This window comes from Arvicola amphibius, chromosome 10 (assembly GCF_903992535.2).
Source record: "Arvicola amphibius chromosome 10, mArvAmp1.2, whole genome shotgun sequence".
Lineage (NCBI taxonomy): Eukaryota > Metazoa > Chordata > Mammalia > Rodentia > Cricetidae > Arvicola > Arvicola amphibius.
In genome coordinates, this window is record NC_052056.1 from 95,179,568 (window position 1) to 95,186,461 (window position 6,894).

The window sequence follows — 6,894 nt, forward strand, 5'->3', positions numbered from 1 at the left end:
CCTCTAAGGCAGCCCCCTCCCAAGTGGTCAGGGCCTGCTCACATCACACGCACAGTCAAGAGCACAGAGAAATGAATGTATGCACATTCAGCGCTCAGCTTGGTTTCTCCACTTTTCTACAACCCAGGATCCTTTGCCTAGGGAATGGTGCTGCCCACAGTGCTCTGGGTCTTCCCTGTCTATTAATGCAGAACCAGGACAGCCCCGTGCAGACATATCCCTAGGCCTACCTGATCATGACTTGACTGATCTTGAGACTTTCTTTCTTGGTGGTTCTAGGTTGTGACAAGTGGACACATGACACTAGCTGTCACACTCCCTGAGGTCCTTCCTCTTCCCAGTTAGTCCTCCTCTTTTCATGGCTTGAGTGTGTGTGGTGTGTGTGTGTGTGTGCACAGTGTATGGATGACGTATATGTATGTGTGTATAGTGTGCAATGTGTGTGTGTATGTATGGCTTGTGTATGTATAGTGTATGGTGTGGGGTGTGTGTGTGTATGGCATGTGTGTGTATAGTGTGTGGTGTGGGGTGTGTGTGTGTGTACCAATGCATTTCATCAGGGCTCATTACAGAAGATGAATGGAAGGTTATTCATGGGAACATGGATAACAGTGGCGGCTGCATTATTGAGGAAACTGTCCCACCCTCCGCCTAGCAGTGATTAACTCCTACCCGTCTTTGAGGGTCAGGCCTTTATGAATCCTTCCCTCCTCCATAACGGGATGTCAATGGGGTGAGCTTTGTCTTTTATCTTTGGCTAGGGCCCTGTAGTCTTCAGTGGCCCTAGAGGAACTCAGACAGGGTTAAGCCTAGTTCCTTCTTTTCTTAGACGTTGCTGCTTCCCCTCACCCAGGCTGGCCTAACTGGAGGCAGGTTACAAATACTCAGACAAGGAAAAGGGAGCTGGAGGCCTTCTTTGAAGTATGTTTCAGGAGCTGGAGAGCGGGCTAAAGCCAGTGGTTCTCAGCCTTCCTAACGCTGTGGCCCTTGAATGCAGCTCCTCACCTTGTAGTGGCCCCCCCTTGTAAAATTTCTATTGCAACTTCACAGCTGTAAATTTTGCTGCTGTTATCAATCGTAATGAAATCATCTGATATGCGATCCCTCTCAAAGGGTCGTTTGACCCCCAAAGGGGTCGTGGCCCAAAGCTTGAGAACCCTTGGCTTAAGCCGTTAAGAGCACTTCCTACTCTTCCAGAGGACCTCAGTTCTGTTTCCAGCACCCACTCTGGGCAAACTTTCTGTACTTCCAGTCCCAGGGAATCCAATGCCCTGATGTCCTTGGGCACTCTAGGTATGCACCTTGTCCCTAAACATGCATGCAGGAAAAACACCCATAGGAAAAAAACCAGCAGTGTTCCCCTCAAACAGCTCTTTGTGCCGCAGCTGGTTACCCCCTTTAAGCCAACCAAGCTACTCATCCCCTGCATAGTTGGGGGTCTGTGTCCCTGGGGTCTTGGCTAAGGGCATTGGAGAGGAATGCTGGAAATGGTTGGAGGAGCATGGTGGATTTGGGTGGTTATGAGGGTCATAAGAGGAAATAGGTCCGGAATAGGAGTCATCGGGACTTGGGGAGGGAGGTCCTTTCTCTTTGGCCTTGTCTTTGGGCAGAGGAAAATAGAAGAACTGGCCGCCAAGAGCATGCCAGGTTCATAGGGAGGGACTCGAAGGAGACCTGGAGGAAGGGATGTGGAAAGAAGCTGTCAAGCCGGAGGTGTGAGAGAGGAGTCCTGGATCAGCAGTGGTCCGGGAGGGTGAGGAGGAGGAAGAGGAGCCTGATGCGTGGTGGCACAAAACTCAAATCCAGCACAGGGAGGCGGGCTGATCCCTGAGTTCAAGGCCAGCCTGGTTTAGCCACATAGGGAGTTCCAGGCCAGGCCAAGGAGGAGGAGGAGGAAGAGAAGGAGGAAAAAGGAAGGAAAGGAGGAAGGAAGGGAGGGAGGGAGGGAGGGAGGGAGGGAGGGAGGGAGAGAGGGAGGGAGGGAGGGAGGGAGAGAGGGAGGGAGGGAGGGAGGGAAGGAAGAATTCCAAATGGGAAGGAAGTAGTTTGTGGTTTGATTCCTACAAAAAGGCAGACAGATTTGGAATAGGCAGGTAGGGAAGTCTCTAAGGGGACAGAAACAACCGGAGGAGGATCAGGAGGCAAGAAGGAGGAGAAACAGAGTGAAGGTTCGAATTTGGCCCATTAGGGTCTCAGGGCAGAAGCACAAAACGGGGAGAGGAAGCAAGAGGAGAGAGGCTCCATGGGGTCCTACAGAGGACCAGGAAGCTGGGAGCCAGAACTCAGAGTTGACCTAGACTAATGGAATTACTCTTTAACACTGTGTTCCTCATGTTGTGGTGATCCTCCACCCAACCATAAAATTAATTTTGTTGTGTAATTTTGCTACTGTTATGAATCGTAATGCAAAATCTGTGTTTAGCAATGATCTTAAGCAACTTCTGTCAAAGGACAGAAAACCCCCAAAGGGGTGGCCACCCACAGGTTGAGAACCACTTCTCCAATTCATCCATTTGTTAAAAAGGGATAGCAATAACCTACATTTTATCTCTACAGTAGCTTAATAGAGGAAAAAATACGGTAGCAATCTGGGGGTGTGGGTAAAGTCTTGGGGCTAGAGCCAGAGTTACGGGACGTGGTGAATGGTCTGGGCCTGGATGCTCTCGAAGCCGAAGAGGTAGGGGTCCTAGCGAACGACTCCCTTCAGCCCTGTAGTCCCAGCTATACTGGCCTCCTCGAATCTGGCCTGTCACCTGAGTGGTGTGGTCTGGGCTTGTGGGCCAGGTGAACCCCCAGAGATGGCTGGGGCGGAGGTTGGGAGAGAGCCCCCTAGCGGCCGAGGATGAAGCTGGCGTCTGCAGCGGGAGCCACTCCCAGCCTGGATCCAGACCCTGCGGGCGTACCTGGAGACCCTGAAGGCGCTGCACCAGAGGCAGCCTCGGCTCCTGCGCTGTTTCTGCTTACAGCCAATCAAGGGACAGTCTCCGAGGACCAAGTTGGCTTGGCTTTTCCCGGGCAACCATCTTTCCTCCAACCCCAACTGAGGAAATACTTCTTAACCCCCAAGCTGGTGAAGATAGAGGATGCTCAGACGGCCCGACATCCCATCTCCACGGCCCGACATCCCATCTCCCTCATTTCGTCCCCCTTTGGAGACCCAGGGATCCAAACACCCTTATTCCTGGCTTGCTCCAAACTCATCCATCTTTCTGTGGGGATCCAGGTAGTGGGACCCTTCTGACTCTAGTCCAGCCCTGGTACTTTGGGGGGAGCCAGACTTTCACCCAACTTACTTCACCTTCATCCCTTAAGCCAAACCTCTTGAGGATCGGCCCATGTGAGATGCTGTGGGAGCGATGATGTTGAGGAAGACCAGCCCTCTGGGCTCAGGTGCACACCCGTTATGGTCCCCTTGGACATCCTTTAGCCCCATTCACTGAGTGGAGGATCCCGGCCTAGCCAAGCCAATGGTCAACATCACTGCCCACCGTCTTCATACCAGGGCAAGCTAAGACACGGCCCTCCTGCTGCTGACGCTCTCTCTGCAGCGCGACCGCAGCTAGTTAGGGCTATTGGTGTGATCAACAGTGGCTATTCAAGGCCAGAGGCCTGGAGCTGCAGGCCCACCGCGCAGGCTGTGCCTGTGTCCCTTCCGCATTCTGCCGGGTGGAGAAGGCCAGTATTGCCTTCCGCAGCAGCTCCTGTGCGCAAGTGCAGAGCCAGCAGCTGTGGCACCCGCAGCTTGCCTAGACTGCACCAGCTCTACAGGCATCCCGCCCGTGCTCACAGCTGGCTGACTTGTCAGATTAGCCTAGGAGGGTTGAGCTGGCCAAGGGTCACAGTGCCTGCTGGAGGGCTGGACGTCTAAGGCCTCTCCTCCTAAAAGGAGCTAGAAGCTCTTTAGACCCCTCCCCTCCTGCAGATCCTAAGGCAGCCCCACCCCTGCCAGCCCCAAGCTCCGCCCCTCAGAAATAGACTGATATTTAAAACAAACAATATCAACGTTTTGTTTTCATATTTATTTTTTTAATTTTTATGATTTATTTATCTTTATTTTATGTGCATTGGTGTGAAGGTGTCAGATCCCCTGTAACTGGATTTTCAGACAGTTGTGAGCTTCCATGTGGGTGCTGGGAATTGAACCCTGGTCCTCTGGAAGAGCAGTCAGTGCTCTTAACCACTGAGCCATTTTTCCAGCCCCCCATATTTAATTATTTTGTGTACGTGTGAGAGCGTCACTGTAGGAGCGTGACGGTCCGAGGGAGGTTTGGGGGAGTTCTTTCCTTCCGCTATTGTGATCCAAGGAATCAAATTCAGGTTGTCAGGATGAGTGACAAGAGCCTTTGACCACCAGGCATCTTGTGGGCCCGAACCTCTAATTCTTTCTTTTTTAGACTGATTTTATTTCGTGCATATGAGTGTTTTGCCTACATATACTGTATGTGTGGCTGGTGCCAGAATGATCAGAAGAAGATACTGGGTCCTTTGAAATCAGAGTTACAGACAACTGTGAGCCACCCCACCATGTGGGTGCCAGAAACTGAACCAGGGTCCTCTGCAAGAGCACAGAGTGCTCTTAACTGCTGAGCCTTCTCTCCAGCCCCTCTCCTCCTTTAAAGGTTTGCTTTTAATTTCTTAAAAAAAGTTGTGGGGAGAGAGTGGGAACTTGTATTGGGTATGTATAATAATAATAAAAAGATAGTTTGTTTTCTCAAAAAAAAAATGGCCCGGCGGTGGTGGCGTACGCCTTTAATCCCAGCACTCAGGAGGCAGAAGCAGGAGGATCTCTGTGAGTTGGAGGCCAGCCTGGTCTACAAGAGCTAGTTCAGGACAAGCTCCAAAAGCTACAGAGAAACCCTGTCTCGAAAAACAAAAACCAAACAAACAAAAATTTAAAAATGTATTTTTATTTTATGTGCAAGGGTGTTTTCTCTGCATGCATGTCTGTATGCAATGTGTGTGCAGTGCCAGAGGGGCCCAGAAGATGACGCTGCATTTTTTGGGACTGGAGTTACAGGTGGTTATGCGACTCCACCTGGGCCTTAGGAACCAAACCCAGGAGCTTTGGAAGAGCAGCCAGTACTCTTAACCATCGAACCATGTCTTCAGCTCCCAGGTTCTGATTCCTAAGCCCCTAACTTTTCCTATCTTGCTAAAAGCACCCCAAAATGCCCTTGCCCACATCAGCTCCTGATTTAGGGGATTCCTTTGTGTGACCGCTACCCGATCTGTGTGCCTCGGCTACAGACAGGCCCCTTCAGAGTTCTTCACTGTCCCAAAGCAAAGAACGTCCTTCTTGGCTTCTCTTTTACACCCCCTGGTGGAAGCGAGCAAAAGTGCGTGCAGCACTCAGCCCCTAGTAGGAGAGTCCTACTGTATTTATCCTTGCTCCCTCCCTGGGCCCCAGAGCTGGCCCCAGGTCCCCCACCTCAGCTTCTGTTTATCCGTAGGCACTGCCTTTCTCCTTGCCCATTTCTCTCCTCCACTCTGAGCGTCTCTCTCTAAGACTTAGCTCCCGCTGTGTCCCTATCCCTCTGGCTTCACCCACTGCCCAATGTGTAAGAGACTTTGTAAAGGAAACATTTCTAATGCTCCCCATTTGGGTTCCCGTGTTTATCTCTGGTGAGGCATTTTCTGAACTTGTCCGCCCAAGGGGGGTTGGGGGGGGCGGGTCCTAAACATTTATCCAACTACGGTTTTGCTGTTCAAGGCTCCGTCCAGCAAGCGGTTCTGACTGGGCTGGAAACCTGAGGGCAGTAGAGGGCTATCCCATGATATTTCTGGACCCGTCTTCCACCATTCCTCTAAACAACGTGTGGACTCTCCCCACCCCCTTAGACAACATCTCGTGTATCCCGGAGCTGGGCCTGAATTTGAGATGTAGCTGGGAATGGCTTTGACTTTCTGATCTTCCTGCTTTACTCCCAAGTGTAGGGATTACAGGCATGCCTGGTGAGACTTAGTTTACGCAACAGGTGCTGGGGATGGAAGTCAGGGGTTCGGTTTGGGCATTCTAGGCAAAGGCTCTTCCGATTGCGCTGCACCCCAACCTCACCCTGGATTCTCTTTGCTTAAATATGAAAAATGACGTGTTTATTGGGTGTGGTCTCCTTTGTTGGATCTCCATGCTAACTAACTCAGAAAGATCCAAGTGGTTTCTAAGTGACTCTCAGTTGCCTGAAGTCTCTTCAGAGTCTATAACCTAAGCCGTCCAAGCCCCGAGCATGCGCGGAATCTCTCTCTGGGCAATGCTATCGGCTTGAACTTCTCGTTGGACATGGAAACAGTTGCTAGGGAAATGTTACCTTCAGGACAGCGTTTGCTGGAGATGGCATCCAAGTTGTGGGCTGTGAAGGGCTCCAGGAGGTTTCAGTGCATTCAAAAGGGGACAGTCATCGTGTCTAATTCTTCCCAGTTCAGCCATTGCAGCTGCTCTGCCCTGTCTCAGCCTGGCCATGCCACCTTTCTGGTCATTTCCACTATGGCCATGTGGCACTAAAGGATCTTTGGTCTTTCCTCTGTATGTGTATGTTTCATTTCTTGACCATGGGGGAAGGATGACTCCCCCCCCCCCCCACACACACACATCAGCCTGTATTCAAGAGGATCTCCAAGCCCCGTAGCAATTGGGCTAATGACTTCCCGGAGCAAAGGGCGGGGAAAGATGCTATCCATTCCCCCCCCCCCACCAAACAGAAGAAAGAACCCAGGTTGTGCCCTGGCTAGCCCAGGGCCTCAGTTTCCCCTGGACATAGGAATGAATTGCTTCCTAAATTCTTGGGTTCGTCTCCTGAGTTCACTCTGTCATCCAAGACCAGCTTCTCTCTCAACCCCGATCCAGGCATCTGGCTCCCACCTCTTTAGATTGTGCTTTTCAGACGTTCTCTGCCTTTC